At 40.6% G+C, this 16,424-nt stretch overlaps 1 long non-coding RNA gene across 3 annotated transcripts in view; it reads left to right on the top strand.

Annotated features, from left to right (window-relative positions):
- LOC112664583 (uncharacterized) overlaps nt 1-16,424 on the top strand; it is a 98,617-nt gene that overhangs the window by 30,566 nt on the left and 51,627 nt on the right. The window contains exon 3 of one of the 3 annotated variants that reach the window (XR_003139832.3): nt 6,945-7,077. The exons of the other annotated variants lie outside the window; for them this stretch is intronic. This is a non-coding gene — a long non-coding RNA (uncharacterized LOC112664583). Of the gene's footprint in view, nt 1-6,944; nt 7,078-16,424 lie in introns of those variants that run through there. 3 annotated transcript variants of the gene reach the window in all.

The following is a 16,424-nucleotide window of genomic DNA, read 5'->3' as shown; positions in this document are numbered from 1 at the left end:
GCCAAAACCAAGAGTCAGATGCTTAACCGACTGAGCCACCCAGGTGCCCCTCCTACTCATTCTTTACGAGCCAACCCATATGACTTCTTTTTCTTTTCATATGACTTCTTCTGCAGTGCTCCCCCTAGCTACCAGCCCTGGACTGGGTTCAATGTTCCTTTGGTATTATATTTATCATCAGTTATATCAGACTGTATCAGTTTATTGTTGAGTTACTAATCTATGTCTCCCACTAGACTCTTAAGTTCCTGAGGAGTTTGCATTCTGTTTGACTTCATATCCTCTGTTCTTAGCACAGAGCCAGGCACATAGTTGGCATCCAGTGAATATTTCCTGAGTGATTAAGGTAGAATGGGGAGAGATCTAGAACTTCATGTGGAGATAGGTGAGAGTCTGGAAAACCTGGTGTGAGAAACAAGTGCCCCATTTTATGCCTCAGTCATAGGTTAGTCCACCTGTCATGGCAGGAGAAACATAAGGGTGGGAGTTGTTGGGGAGAGTATACAAAGGAAGTATAAGAAGCCATATTCAAATGTCTGGAACTCTGGTTCTAGTAGTGAAAGTGTCTAACTGAGGAGAGGGGCACCTTCTCTGCTTTTTAGCAAAGAATTAAAAATGACTTTAAGTAGGGAAAGTCAAGAGGGAAAGAGAGCCTGGATTGTGGCAGAAACAATACAAATGAGTTAAGAATCTATTCTTAGGTTTCTGCGTGAGCTAGCAAGACTACCAAGTCCCAGAGAGTCCCAGAGAGCTCTTTTGACATCACTCAACTGGGCTGGTCACAAATGATGTTTTAGACTGTGTAAAGTGTCCTGAAGTTGTCACAGTACTTTTCCAAAACTTGTCTCATTGTATCTGCACACCAACCCTGGAAGCAGGTGGAGTTGATATGGTGAATCCCATGGAACCAGTGAGGAATGGGAGGCTTAGGGAGCCTGGCTGACTTGTTCATGTCATAGAACTGGCATTCTTTCTGTTACAGAATCCATCTCTAAGGTGTGCACTTGGGCTAAGTTGCCAATATCAGGTAGGTTTAGAGATGATGTATTCCAGAAAGCCTGTGGCTATTTGCAGATCTTACAATGAGACAAGAGAGACTTGACAAAGAATGTTCAGTGGAGGAAGCTACTGTAGGTTGGAGGGCAATCTTTTGAGTCAATGAAATGTTTGGACAATTTAAATATTAGATTAACAGGAGAACTGTGAGTTTCCCAAAGTCTTAATGTCTTCCAGTTGCACAGCTGAGGCAATTAGCCAAGGAAACTTTTGATTAGCTGGAGCTTTATGAGATGAAACATTTCTTATGATAGTGCTGTTATTTTTTTCCAGTGAAAGAGAAAATAAATCTTTCTCAAAAGGGAAAAAAGATCACTATAAAAGGGAGCACTTTTCTTTTTCTTTTTAAATAGATGTTCTTGTGTTAAATGATGTTGAGTCTTAATACCTTGCTATCAATCTTTTTTAATTTCTTATTATTTTAAAAGTATTTTATTTGTTTATTGAGAAAGAGAGACCACACATGTATGTGCATGAGTGAAGGGACGGGCTGAGGGAGAGGAGAGAGGGAATCCCAAGCAGACTTTGCACAGAGCATAGAACCTGGAGTGGGGCTCAATCCTATGACCCTAAGATCAAGACCAGAGCTGAATTCAAGAGTCTGACACCCAGGTGACTGAGCCACTTAGGACCACTACCAAATATTCAATCTTACCACAACATGAAACATAGGAAGTTTTTGTTTTGAGTGGAAGACTGGCAGTTTTCTTAGCTGATATAGTGTAGAGGTTAAGAGCACAGACTCGCTTGAGGTTGCCCTTAATTCAAACCTGGCTGCATCGTTTAGAGCTATAGGACCTTGGGCAATTTGCCTATTTATTCTGTGCTGTTCTGTTTCTAATTCATAAACTTACTTAAGTATTAATTGATATATTTGATAGAAATCACTTAGCATAATATTATAAATAATAATATCATAAAAATGCCTCATGTTTGCATGTAGCTGGTTTTAACTTTTTATATTTATTTATTTATTTGAGAGAGAGAGTGTGTACATGCATGCACATGCAAGCAAGGAGTGGGGCAAAGGGAGAGGGAGAGAAAGAGAGAATCTTAAGTAGATTTCCTGCTGAGTGTAGAGCCTGACGTAGGGCTTGATCCCATGACTCTGAGATCATAACCTGAGCCGATATCAAGAATTGGATGCTTAACCACTTGAGTCACCTAGATTTTAACTGGTTTTAACTCTTTAAAAGCTCTTTAATTTCATTCTTACAAATACTCTATTGAATAAGTTGGGTGGGGATTATTGTTTTTTTTTTACACACAAAGAAACTGTGGCCCAGAAAGTTTAGGTGATTTGTGAAAGGTCATAGATCAAGCATGAAGGACAATCTCCTGAATGCCAGCTCAGATGGGGTCTTACCAATCCACTTTTTACAGAGATGGTGGTGTTGGAAATTATTGCAGTGGGGTAAAAGAGTGGTTATGGTGGATCTTAGCCACTCTCTCCTACTCTTTGTCTGGAATTTGCTTTCACTGGGCTTTAGATCTTAAGTAAGAGTCTGAAGTCAGCTGAGGTTCTATAAATTAGATTGTTGTGTGTCAAATCCTGCTTACTGATTTTAGAAATAAAGCCTTTGTTATTTTCATTGATTTATTCTTGGGATTGTTTTGTATTCATTTTATTCTCAAGTTTAAATTGATTAGAGCCAAAGTCCATTCCATTCTTTCAGTAAGTACTGGTTGAATATATACTAAATGCCAGGAAATAAGCTAAGTGTTTTCACATATTTTTTTCATTTAATCTTCAGAGCAATCCTATATATTATGACAAATTGTCTCCATTTTACATAAAAGGCAATATAGGGTCAGATATTTAGTGACACACCCAGATCTATTAAGGACCATTACAAGAAAGGAAAATTATAGGTGAATCTTTCCCTTGGATAATGTTACAAAATTCCCAGTGAAGTATTAGCAAAATGATCCAACAATATATGGAAAAGATTTATCATGACCAAGTCCAATTTATATAGGAAGTCAAGGTTGGTTTAACATTCAAAACTTAGTTCAGTTTGCCTAATTAATACAATAATGAAAACTGAACTCTTAGTTTAATATATGGAAGTCATACGATGACTTTCATAGATGAAGCACAACATTTGATAAAGTTTAGTATTCATTTTTAAAAAAAGATTTTATTTGAGAGAAAGAGTGAGCAAGCAGGGAGAGGGAAAAATCTCAAGCAGATTCTTCTCTGAGCACAGAGCCCAACGTAGGACTGATCTCAGGACTCTGAGATCATGACCTGAGCTGAAACCAAGAGTTGGACACTTAACTGACTAAGCCACCCAGGCACCTCAAGTTTGATATTGATTTATGATAAGAAAACTCATAGTTATCTAGGAGTAAAAGGAATATTCCTTATTCTGATAATAGGAACTTACAAAATAATAATAAAAATCTACAGTAAACATAATGGTGAAATTTTGAAAGTTTTCATGAGACAATCAGAGAAGAGACAGTGATACTCCCAATACCACTTTGCTCCAACATTGTACTAGAATCCTAGCTAGGGAAATAAATTGGGGGTGGAGGGGTGGGAAGGCAAAATGAATAGAAAGGAAGAAATAAAACTCGTATTATTTGCAGATGATATGAAAGTTCATATTTTCTGAACAGAAAGTTCAGAAGATTCCACAGGTATAGGATTCAGATTACTAGGTGAGGTTGGTAAGGTCACCAGATACAAGGTCAATGAGCAATTCCAACAAACAGAAAATGAAATATTCAGGGGTGCTTGATGGTCAGTCAGTTGAGCATCTGATTCTTGATTTCACCTCACGTTGTGATCTCAGGGCTGTGAGATGGAGCCCCACATTGGGGCTTAAGATTCTTAAGATTGCTTAAGATCCTCTTTCTCCCTGTCCCTCTGCCCCTTCCTCCACTTGGCTTGTCTGCTCTCTCTCTCTCTCTCTCTTGCTCTCTTTCTCTAAGTAAATAAAATCTTAAAAAAATGAAAATAAAAAAATTTAAAACATAGCATTTGCAATAATGTCAAAAACCTCAAATATGAGGAATAAGTTTAAAGAGAGACATGCAAAACTGCTGCATTGAGTATCCCTTTTCAAAGTGTAGAAAATCATTTTATACCACTATTTACACTGAAGTACTTTACTCTTGTTTTCTGACAAGTCTGATGTGCCCAAGAGAGCCTTGCTAGTTCTGTTACACCAGTGGCAACCCTCTCGTCCCCTCCCAGAGTAGGGAGGTTCAGTCACTGGGCCACTGGAGAGTGGCCTTAGTGGCTTCCAGTCCTCTTTTCATCCCTTACCCTGGCCATTCGTTTTTCTGGTTCCTTCAAATTCAGAGATTTTCTGTGGTTCCGAGGTGAAAATTGCTTTGCTTCTTGATGACTCCCCCATCTTCATGTTAGTTTTCAGCTTCCTCTGTGTTACTCCATCAGCTATTGCTTTTGTCTTGTGGGATTCTCATGGATGTCTTTTGTCTGCTGTCATCCTCTCTCCATTTTGCCCTTATGGATTCACGCTTCAGACTTCTTCTACTGTCATTTTAGTGGGGTTGGAGGAGGAAGTAGAGATAAATGCATGGGCTTAATCTGCCACGTTTAGCTGGAAGTTCTGCACAAAGTCACAAAACAGCAAAGTCACTAGACAGTGTTTGTTTTGTTTATTCCTATCCAAGCCACTTAACACCCCACACTCTGCTCCCTCAGTTCTCTTAGCGGCTCTCCCACACCAGCAGTTGAGTTTGCTGCTGCTAGACCAGGTGATCTCTGGGGCTCAATCCAGTCTTGATAGCCTGTCTTCACATTGCCTCCCAGATGGTGTTCCACGCTGTAGGATCCTGGGCTGAGTGACAGGAAGGAGATTGCAATCCTCAAGTCCCCAACCCCCCACTTCATCCATGAGACTGTCTTTTGGGGATTGAAGGAACACAGAGCAGTTTGAACAATGCCATTAATTAAAGCACATTCTAATTGATTGGATAATCCCTAGGTAGTTTAAGTTTATGGAGGGAAGGGATAAAGGAAATGGGAATAGAGGCAGAAATTGAGATAAAAAAACTCTTTCTCTTTCCCTCAAGCTCATCCTCACTGCAAGCACGTGATGAAAAGGTCTCCTTGTCCTGTAATTTTCTGAGTGAAAGGCTCTCATCCCTAGCCTCCTCTGGCCTTTCTATTGCACTCACACATCTATAGTGTCTCCGGAGGAGTGCAGGGATCAGGTGGGGCAATGCCTGCATTCAAATTATGCCTCCTCCCCTTCCCAGCTCTGTGACCTTGGGTGAGTCACTTTATTTCCCCGTGCCTCATCTTCCTCGTCTTCAAACTGGGCCAATAGTAATGCTCACTTCATGTGCTTTTTTTGAGAATCAAAGGTATTAGTGTGTAAAAGTACTTAGAACTGTGCCAGCCACCAATTGAGCACTTAATGCACATTAGCTGTCATTTTTACTACGTGCTTGTCTTTACAAATGGAGTTGAAAGTCATTATACTCCAGAGTTTGCTGCCTGTAAGAAGGCAGACTACTATTTGAGTGCAAAGGATGCTCTGAGGGCAGAAAGAGACAGTCATTAACTCAGTGGGGATTGGAGACTCATGGTTGAGGAAGGGGAGTATGGAAGGAACATTTAGGAAATTATTCTAGAGCAGTGGAGATCCTTGACTTGAGAATAATGGGTAAAGAGTGAGTTAGTTACCACCAGAATGTAAGTAATATGAGGGCAGGAATTTACCTCCAGGCCTAGCACAGTGCCCATCACATGAGAGGTACTCAGTAAACATTTGTTGAGTGAATAAATGAGTAAGAAGCTGGAAGGGTAGGCCAAGGGAGTGATGAATTTTAGACAGAAGAAACAGAGTATGGGAAGCACGTGGCCTAGAGAGCCTCCAACACATACTGGGGCAACTGTCAGGTCATAGTGTAGCAAGGGCTCAGCGCCTGTGTCAGAGAGAGGAGACCAGAGAGGAGGCAGGCCAGGGACCAGTGAGATTGTGGAATATGTGCTTCCCAAGGACACCAAAGGGATACACTCATTTCAGTGTCACCTAGGCCCCAGACCCACATTTTCTAAGACATAATGTCTCATTTGCAACACAAGTCCTAGATAATATCAATCAAGTTTACATTTTTATAATGCTTTCCACTGTACAAGGCAATGAAACACTTTCACATGTATTATCTCACTGAAGAATCACTGTACCTGGCAAAGTTGGTGAGGTCTCCATTTTACAGGTAAGAAAACCGAAGCTTAGAGAAGTTACAGGATTTACCAAGGTTACTCAGCTAATAAGCTGCAAACCTGGGATTCATGCTAGGACTTTGGATAGTATAGTGCTTCACTGAATTTTGTTTTTGCAGAAACAAATTCATAGTAAGCTGAATAATTAAAAAAACAAAAACAAAAACAAAAAACAAAACAGCCAAGTAACTGTCACCTAGGTTAAGCAGTAGAAACATTACCAGCTATTGCAGGAAGTCCTTATGTTTCCCAATCAGGTCGCAACAGCTTCCCTCCTTCTGAGGTAATGTTATCTTGACTTGTATGGTAATTGGCTCGTTGCTTTTCTTTCTAATGGTAGCACCTAAGAATGCAGACTTGTTTTTTCATCAAGCAAATAATCATTTATAATATGGGCATTTTTCTATTAGCCTGAAAGTTCCTTGAGGAACTATCTTTGTGGCTTAATGCATAATTATTCTCTTGTTAAGTGTTTAGTGACCACCTCCCAGGAGCCCAGCAGCTGGATTCTGAAGAGCTAGAAATAAAAATAGGTCCTGACTCCAAGTTGGAACAACCTCACGGTCACTGATTTAATAATTTGTATGATTTTAAAATTAGACATAAACAACACTAACAGCAACAGTGACCCTCAACAGCCTTGGCATGCAAATACTGGATGTCCTTTGACTTTTTGCAGGTGGACCTTCACCCCTCCTGGCAAGGTTGTCCTTTGCTGTTTTGCGATGGATAGCAGAGCACCCAGGACACCAGCTCTTCACTTTGACTACATGCTATCATGTTGACAGTTGGACTTTGTAGATATAGTTCATCTTCAGAAATAAATTTATTGTCAGTGTTTCTCAAACTTGAAAATTTATAGGCTCCTGAGAATACATCTGCTTGTATTCCACTGAGAGACTTTTTATTAAAAGTTAAGCACTTGTAGTTCTGGATAATCACTTAGTGTCAATATGACCAACAGCCAATTATAATACCACCATTGAAATCTAATGACAGTATTCAGTGATCAGTGACCATCTGTGAGCTACAGAATAAAGTTAGATTAATTTTTCAAAGGTTATCATAAAAATCAAAGTAGAAAAAAATTCTTACAGAAATCTTTGAATTCCTGAGGATGTATCTCTGTAGATACCAGTTTAAGGAACAGTGATGTATTTTGTCAAAGGAAAGGCATGCATTTCCATGTTGACTGGAATTCTGGATAAATGCATGGCCGGTCTCATTCATTTGGGGAATATAAAAAATAGTGAAAGAGAATAAAGGGGAAAGGAAAAAAAATGAGTGGGAAATATCAGAAAGGGAGACAGAACATGAGAGACTCCTAACTCTGGGAAACGAACTAGGGGTGGTGGAAAGGGAGGTGGGCGGGGGGTGGGGGTGACTGGGTGACGGGTACTGAGGGGGACAGTTGATGGGATGAGCAGTGGGTATTATTCTATATGTTGGCAAATTGAACACCAATAAAAAATAAATAAAAACAAAAATGCAGCTTGATATACTCAAAGTAGATCTAGCTTCTAGTGATGTTGACGTCACATTCTTGTAACACCTGTTGACTCCAGACGAAACTGTGCTGGGGGGCAGTAGGTGGATAACTCAGGGTTGCAAATTGTTCCCGGATAATCTACGAGTCAAGAGACCTGTCTTTGGATGCCCAGTGGAATTGTATTTTAAATTCCCATTGATGGACTGGAAGATGATCTGTTTTTTTCCATCTGGTTGCCTGGTAAATCAAATGCTTCAGTTTTTGCTCTGTTTGTTATTTCTCTGACCACCAGCCCCAGTGGATTAAACAACTCACTGTGCCAGTTTGACCTGTGTCTGTTCTAACATATGGAGCAGATTTAATGAGCTTGTTATGACTGCTAGCAGGAACCTACCGAGAGAGTCATGGAATTTCAGAGTCGAAGAGAAAAAAGCCAGTGTGGCTTAGCTGGATTGTGCATGAGCCTCCCACCTTGTTTTCCTGCTGTCATTCTTCACCTGGTCCAATCCATTTTCCACACGGAGCATAGCTGCCTTCTGTTGGGTTCCCTAGAAGCAGAGACTGAGTGGGGTTTGGGGATGCTGGTGCAAATGATTTATTGAGAAAGTGTTTTTTTTTTTTTTAAGATTTTAAAATTTTATTTGAGAGAGAGAAAGAGAGAGCATGAGTAGAGGAAGCAGCAGGCAGAGGGAAAGAGAGAAGCAGACTCCTCACTGAGCAGGGAGCCCAATATGGGGCTCCATCCCAGGACCCTGGGATCATGACCTGAACCAAAGGCAGATGCTTAACCGACTGAGCCACTGATGCACCCTGAGAGAGTGTTCTTGAGAGAAGAGGAATGAGGGAAGCAGGACACAGCAGGGGAAAAATGCAAGGACAAGGTCACAGCTAGAGCTCAGCTTTAGCATAATCCCATGAGATGCCCTGGAGTGGAATGGCACCACGTGGGTATTCTCACCTTGGGGCAAAGGTGCCAACCCTTTGTACTCCATATTAACCAGTCATTGATTATGGGTCCCCAGACTAGAGGAGAGTGGGATAAGGGTGATTCTTCAAGGAAGGGGGCAGCTGTGAGCATTAGCACCCAGTCCTCATAACACTGGGGAATGGGTGCTGTGCTAGTAAACATGATCTGGGCTGGGCACCAGCATGTTACACTAGATAAACCACCTGACATGCACATTTGATGCAGACAGTTGGTAAGCGACCTTGCTTAGGGGCACATATCCAGTGCTTTGCTGATGAGCTTTAAAGTTTAGCTTAGCTTATATGGTATTTGGTGATTTGCCCAAGTCCCTAATTTATAGTTCAAATGCATAATCTGAGATTAAGTTTTTTGGGGGTGGAGTGAGGGAAAAAAACCCTCCAGATATTTCTTAGAATTCAGACAGACTTGGTGGCCACTTTGGACTGGATTTGCCCTACTGGAGCTGATCAGTGAGGGTAGCCTGTCAATGTCCAAAAGACTCTGATCCAGTGAGTCGGATGTAATAGTAGGATCTCTGGAAAATGGCATTCTTGCAGTCAGGTGGGTAATAGAGTATTTCTGCAATCGGACACAAAGAGTCCAAACTCTGGACCTGTGTCAAAACACCTTAAGTAGACTCTATCCGCTGAGCATGATGGGACTCCTGATAGGCTCTGTGTTGTTCACGGTTGGCTCAGTGACAGTGTCAATCAAAGATTTTGTTGAACAGGACTGGCTAAGGCAGGGGCAAACAGCAACTAACCTTTGTTTCAAAGCTTTAATAAAAGATAGTATTTCCAATTTGAGAAGCTCAGATGAAGAGCTAGGTCCCAAGGGGAACACTATTATTTTGTTACAAGCTAGTTGTTGCTTCATTTTGGTGAGAATTAAGCTTTTCCCTGAAGTCACTGAATGGTTTGATGATCTTCATAGTAATTATAGATGTGGTCTAGAAGCTGGTGCCAGATGAAAGGAGCTGTGTCCCTGCAGTCTATATCCCCATGTGCTCTATTGACTGGCAAATATGGCATGGAGAATTTCAAGCATAATGATTGCTCAGCCAACTAGATCAAATCTTATTTCTAAAAGCTGTTTTCTTTCAGAACTAATACGTTTGTTTCTGACTCATTCTGATCAGTGGGGCATCGAGTTGTAAGGAACAGATTGGAAATTATTTTATTGATTTTTTTCCTTTTTTATTTACCAAAGGTGAGAGTGAATTTCTCTTCCCTGAGTGTTGTTCAGCTTCGAGCAAAGCTAAGGACATGAGGAGGTTTGGGTAGAGTTGATTTGGAACCATCACCAGACTGACTTTGCTGCCCTGGCACATAAATGCTTGGGAAACTGTGTTGTGGAGGAAAAGAGTGACTTCACTCTGATATCTAAAGGGTAAAGTCCACTTTTTCTTTATGGCCCTGGCTGGAGTGGTCATTGGGACATCTTACCAGCCTCTATAACCAATGTTCAGTGGAGGTCTGAGAGCCTCACAGATACTCCTGAGATCATGGTGTGGGACTGCAAAGGCCACTCTCTTGGTTCAGGATCTTTGGTAATTGTCTGATTTTGAATCTTGCTTCCCTCCCTGGGCTCCAATCTTTCACCAGGAGGGAGAATGAGAAGGGTTGGTTTCTGTTGAATCCAGGAGAAAGACAGCTTTCCTCCCTCACAAGAAGGAAGTATTAGATAAGGAAGAGGAAACCATGTTTTTTCCCCCTCAGTTTTTTCTTCCTCAGGGACTCTCTCAATTTCCATTTCCAAATTGTTTAAAAATTAGTAGTGAAAATCATGCTTAGGATGTCTTCACATGGCCCTCTTTGATTTTTGTTCCTCTAAATGATTTTTAAGTTATGCAAAATGAAAACTTTTATGTGCACTCTTGGCAAACAGTAATGACCTAGCATAGCCCTGTGCTAAGTAGCTTTACATGCATTACTTCATTTAGTCCTCAAAAGCATTTTATGAATTAGGTTATCATAATTACCTTCTATTTACATAGCTGGGAAGTGTTGAAACTTGAATTCAAACAGAGGCATATTGCCTAGGACTTTAAGGTCCCATGATCTTTACCATGATTATGTTACCTCCCAGTTCAGGGAGGGTGAAGATGTAACTAATGAGCCTTCTGTGGGGGTCTGGCTTCGTGGTACAGTGGCACCCCCTTCCACCCCAGCCAAGGTTTTATTGTGCCACCACAGTGATCAGAATAAGCTCTCAGAACCAGGCAAACTCCCAGACTTGCAGCAAGTTCATTTCTAACTTTTTACTACCCCATATGACATGCCCCACTGACTGAGAACAGGTGATAAAAGAGGAAATCTTAGATGTAAGAGAAGGATCCACATTGACCTGCAAAGAGCACTTCAAGATGGAAAGAAGATGATTCATTACCTTATTGGACTTGTGGATTACCTCTTGCCTCATGTTGACCACAATTATTTGAATAGATTTTTAGTTGTAGCTGCTTAGAACTCAGAGTCCTGGGAGTGTTGTAACCGGTATTGGAAAGAAGCACCCTGCTTTGCATCCCCTGGGTGCTTAGACCATGAGCATCACAAGAGCAGCTCTTCAATGCTACAGAAATGTTAAGATGTTACAGATGTACTCCATTAAGTTGAATCAGTATCCTATTAGCTTGTATATGTTTGATGTGGCCTGTTAAGTGGATAAGCACCACCCATGCCTCACATTTAGGTAGAGACAGAAAGGTAATAAAGTAGTTCTCAACCCTGGATGCACATTAGAATCACTTGTAAAGCATAGCAATGCCTGAGCCCTACCCCAGACCAATTAAATCAGCATCTCTGGGTGTGAGGTCCAAGCATCAGTGTGTTTTCAAAGCTCTCTAGGTGATTCTAATGTATCCAGGGTTGAGAACCATTGGATAAAAGCTAAGTCAACTGTGAAACTGTGCTAATAAACCGTGTCCTAAGTAAACTATGATATGTGAGGGAGCTTGAGCATTAGTATGCAATTCAATTGACCAGCTGGGAAGAGGTCTTGGTGGCAGCAGTGGGGTTGCCCACAATGATAGCTTTGTGGAAGCAAGGTAAGGGAATGGTAGAAAATGAGGGATAAAATGATTGTCTGGCTGACAGCGCTGCAGCAGCCTTGAACTCTGGTAGAATAACTGGCTGAGACTGCAGGGGATGGAGTCAGGTGGATGTAGCCCCAGCCAAGTAGCAGAATTGGTGGTGTCATTGTGTGAAGGTTTGGGGATGTAGGAGTCCAGGCACATAAGGGTAGAGCAGCTTTCGGAATTGTGGCAGCTTCATTGAGCAAGATCATGGGCCTTGGGGACACAAAGGGTGGTGGCAGCAGTCACAGACCAGGAGCAGTGGATATGACGCTAGGAAAGAGCAGGAAGCCCAAGCCTCATGGGCTTCCAGGGAGGTCAGACAGGTATAAAGATGTCTGTCCTATTAGGATCCATGTTGAATGCTGCCTTTTGATGTTTGCAATGTGAACTGCTTTACTTAGAGAAGCATCCGTTAGGAACATTTTAAACTATTCATGTGCAAGCAATGATAGCAAAGCGAGGACATTGTGAAGATGTGGTATTCAAAATGTTTATTTGTGTGCTCTTTATAATTTGTTTTTGTACAATCCCCATCCTACATTCTCACCACCTAACAAGGCTAGCAGTGCATTGTAACAAGCCCAGAGTTTAAGCCCAAGAGGAGGCCAAAGTTCCAAGGCTTCTAGAGGAAAAACAGGAAGGAAAAAAGCCTCCATTGCTGAACTTTGACCTTTCATCTTGTAGACTTGTGGCTTGTTCAAGCAATCACAGACAAAGGAGCTGGAATGGAGTACAGACATGTTGTTGGGCCCATTGTGTGTATTAATGGAGACTGGCCATTTTAACACTTGCCGTCTTGGAAACTTCCAGGTCTGAGAGGGCCAGAGAGGGTAAGACAGACCCCATTATCATTTCTCGACATGGTGCCATCTGTCATCACCACATCACCAGAGCTCACTGGGTGTCCCTTAACAGACTCCCTTAACAGTCCCTCTCCTCAAGGAGCCCAGGACCAAGTGAAGTGAATAGATAATATACACAATCATCTAGAGGACAGTGCAGATCTGTCAGGCGAGGTAATTCTTCTGCCTGCATTCTCACCATGTTGTTATGAGAATCAGTTAGCTAACATAAGTATAATGTGCAATAACAGTTAAGGTGTTAGTATTATCAAAATTCAGGCTATTAAGCTATATTTCAGGTGTATTGCCATATTTTTCATGTCAGAACCTGATGTTTAATGCAAAATCACCTACACTTTAGAAATAAGGTGAAGCCTGAAGGAATGAAAGTTCTTGAGCATTATGCCAAGAGGATGCCATTACAATATTTAATACATGCTCTGGTTTAAACTAGCTCCTTAACTATAGTCTTCTTTCCTACCTCCCTCCTCCAAGCAAAATGATGAGACCAACTTTGACATATGGAAGAATTTCTGTGGTGCAAATTATTCTGGAGGAGAAAAACAAAACATGATTTGCAAATGCTGTCAAGGAAATGTTTCTTTCCAAAGGCTACAAGCAGAACCAAGCATGTCTCGGTGTGTGAGGATTGTCTGGTGGCAGTGCATGGCTGTGAATGAGAGGGCCATGGGGATGTGTGTGCCAGGTGCTCTATCTATGTTTTCAACCCAGATGTTTTGCTGTGTTGCTCTTAGGACCTCCAGCACAGTCACCTTGATATTCTCCAGTATTCAGGAAACTAAATCAAATATTTCGGGAAATGAAATTCCCACCTCTCTGTCTCTCATCGTATGTAAACAGAATGACACCTGGTATCAGTAAACACTTTGGCCAAGCTTTCTCTAGAGCTGCCTATTCATGAATGGCCTAGTGAATGACTTTAAAAGATCCTTAAGGGGAACGTTTGAATTATAAAAAACATCTCATTTTCCCTGCAGTCTCTCTTTGAGTGAATCTTTTCTCTGTCATGCCGAGTGGGAAATGGCATTGGAGCAAAGGAAGAACAATCGTGCTTTTATCTCATAGCACTCACAGATATCTGGACTAAAGGAGTCTGCCTTGTTGACAATACTTCAGCCAGTGTTGTCCAGCAAGCTGCACTGAACCAGAGGCTAGATAGGCTGTAGCACAATTTCACTATAAAACACATGAAAAGCAAAACAGTGTGGATAGCAACATAGATTTTGATAAAACTTGTTCTGCCACTTACTAGTAAGATGATTTGGGGTGAGATACTTAACATCTGTATGCCAGAGTTCCCTTAGTTGTGAAATGGAGGATAATAATGGTACCTATCTCATAGAGTAGTTATAAGGATGAATGCAATAATGAATGGAGCGGGCTTTGGCGCAAGGCATGGGTCCATTATAAGCACTCGAAAAACATGAATCAGGTCATCCTGAAGATCTGAAGATAGTGAGGCTAGAGCATTTGCTAGGCCAAATGATAAAGTATCATCATATTTGTAGCCAGATGGGGGGTTATAATAGGTATATATTCATGCATGACTGCAGCAAAGTGTTCATATCCTAGTGTAAACGTGTTTTTTTTATGACATCATGAAGTTGGAAACTGTCCAAATGGTGTACAGATGAGCAGAGAATATCACAAACATGTAAAACTGTTAGTCAACAACTTGAAACTGTCTTGCTAATGTCAGAGTGAAAGCATTGCCAAGGGTGAAGTAGAAAGAAAAAGTTCTGTTAAACCAACAAACAACTTAGTGGCTTCTTAGAAGCATAATTTTAATTTTTGTCAAATGAATACTTATGTATAATTAAAAAAGTCAGCTAATACTACAAAGTTCATGTTGAGAAACTGTGTGTCCCCATTCACTCCATTCATCTTAGAGTTCTACTCACTACAGGGAAAGACTTTTTAAGCTCTTTACTTCTACTGTTATGTTTATCTTCTATTTCTACTAACATACAATATTTTGCTCTTAGTGAGTTTTCAGTTTCACACAGTCTCTCTTTTTCTCTCTTGACTCAAATGTCTGGTGACTCTTGACCACATTGAGTGAAGCCATAGAGAGTGGACTCAGTTTATGTCCCAAGCAGGATAAGTAGATAAATCTGAACTCCAGGTCAGCATTGAAAGGCTCTTCTTAACTTGTTGACTTGCTTTTCATCTTCAGAAAACTTGGTTGATACTGTTTTATTTGTCTTTGTGGGCCTGTCTCCTTTTTATCCCTTTATTGTCATTTTTAGTGTGGTTTGAGATGGAATCAGAAATAAATGACAGGATTTCATCTCCTTAGAAAATCCCATCCATAACTTGTCAAAAGCTTCTGAGAGACTACTAAATAGCAATTAAAAAATAACCAATAGCAATAGAGCTTCAATCAGTGGTTTCCTCTGAGAAAGGGGAAATCAGATAGGAATGAGGAGAGAGGATTTTACTTCTCATGCTACATACTTCTTTTAAATATATACATGCATATGTAAACATATATTTATATCAACCACTTATGATAAAAACAAGGTCACTTCAAATAATTTAGTCATTTGTAGTAGTTGTGGCTTAAAAACTTACACTTATACCTGGGGATAAGATTGCAGTTAGGATTGGAATTTTACTTATTGCATTCTCATTTTGATTTCTTCAAAGTTCTGAGGAAGAATTTTTTTATAGGTTATTTTATGTCAGCTTAAACGGCTGTGGGATATTAAAAAAAGATTTTTACTCAATTTGAACAAAAATTGATTGGGCCCTGAAATGAAAAGCAATATTTTGTAGCATGATGTCTTCTGGATTCTGACTACATTCTAACTGTGGAATGGCCAAATAGCTATTCCAAAAGTATGGAAGAAAGTAAAGTTGATGTTTTCAGTAAGGCATGACAGACAAGCAGTTTGCTTTCTGTGCTGCAAATGTCTTGAGTTCAAGAGTGGAAGGCATAAAGGCAGTAATATCAACTGCTGTAACTCACCAAAATACCCAGAGCAGGTGAGAGTCAGAGCCAGGAATAGAACTCCTGTGGGTCCATCTTGGTTTTAGCCAGCATGCTAAGCACAGGAACCAAGTGCCTTGGAAGAACGCTGAGAGGTCCGAGGGTACCATCTGTCTGGGATGTCTGGGGAAAGGTTTATCAAAAAGGGACATCTAGGCTGGGTAACAGTTCACAGCTTACGGTGCAGCACTTACTTAGGGCTATTTGCAGGCCTCTCAGTGTTTTAGAAGGAATGTGTATTTGTAGGAAGTGGAGGACTTGCTGGCACTGTTTCTGTTCTTCATTGTACATAGAGATATTCTTGATTTCCATGTGAGGAATGACTGCTTAGAAACTTAAAAGCACTGTATGGTAGAGTTACAGTGACCAAGTCAGCATGGTATTTGAATAAAAATAGACTTATAGAGCACTGGCATGGAATTGAGAGCCCTGTAACAGATGATCCTTAGATGGCCAATTGATTTTTAGTAAAGATGTCAAGGTAGTTCAGTGGTGAAAGGATAGAGTTTTCCATATGTGGTGCTTGAACCACTGGTTATTCTTGCTGGTGTTCTTTCTTTTTCTCATTGTTTATAATAAAGCTATTTTTGATTTCCATAAAAGAAATGACTCACTACTTAGAAACTTAAAATTACAGGACCACAATGGAATTAAATTGGAAATCAACACTGAGGAAATTTGAAAAACTCCCAAATATGTGAAAATATAAATAACACACTTCTAAATAATGTGTGAATCAAACAAGAAATCACAAGGGAAATTAGAGAGTATT

This window comes from Canis lupus, chromosome 17 (genome assembly GCF_003254725.2).
Source record: "Canis lupus dingo isolate Sandy chromosome 17, ASM325472v2, whole genome shotgun sequence".
Classification (NCBI taxonomy): domain Eukaryota; kingdom Metazoa; phylum Chordata; class Mammalia; order Carnivora; family Canidae; genus Canis; species Canis lupus.
Note: the sequence above shows the minus strand (reverse complement) of the source record. Positions and strands in the feature narration are given on the sequence as shown.